Below are 644 nucleotides of genomic sequence, written 5' to 3' on the forward strand. Positions count from 1 at the left end.
CTGTTGCAGGGCCCACGGAGGAAAAAAAAAAAAAAAAAAAGCGGTTCTCTTCTCCCCCCGCCGGTAACCGAAACGGGTAATTAACTCTTTCCTATCCCCCGACCCTCTCCCCCATCCGCCCCCCGGGGTGCCGGACCGCTTTGTTTTCGCTTTGAAGGGTGAGATTTTGGAGCAGGAGGGTGCGGGAGGGAAGCAGCGGAGGAGCGATGAAAAGACCGGAGCAACCTGCCGGCCCTCCCCGCTCCCCGGGCCGGCTTCGGGCTCCCTCCCCCGCCGAAGGGGCGCCGAAGCCCCCCGACAGCCGGTGCTGAGCGAGGCCCGCCGCCCAGCAAGAGCATCTCTGGGCGGCAGGGGAGGGGGTCGTGGCGTGTCCCGCTTCCCCCTCGTCCCCCCTACTGCTCCCCGGGAGACCCTCTGCCCGCGCATCCCCTCTCCCAGGTTGCGGGGTACCTCCGTGCGAGGCGCGGCGAAAGGTGCCGGGGGGGGCTGTCGGTCACCGGGAGGGTGTCGGTCCCGCCGGGTGCCTCTTCGCCTTCCGTTCGTGCGGCGGGGCCCGGCCCGGCTGGGCGCGGAACCAGGGATGCGCAGGGACAGCAGGGAACCGGCGGGGAAGGCTCCGAGGCTGGAGGGGGGGAGGAGGGGGG

The sequence above is a fragment of the Calidris pugnax genome, unplaced genomic scaffold (assembly GCF_001431845.1).
Source record: "Calidris pugnax isolate Ruff unplaced genomic scaffold, ASM143184v1 scaffold344, whole genome shotgun sequence".
NCBI lineage: Eukaryota > Metazoa > Chordata > Aves > Charadriiformes > Scolopacidae > Calidris > Calidris pugnax.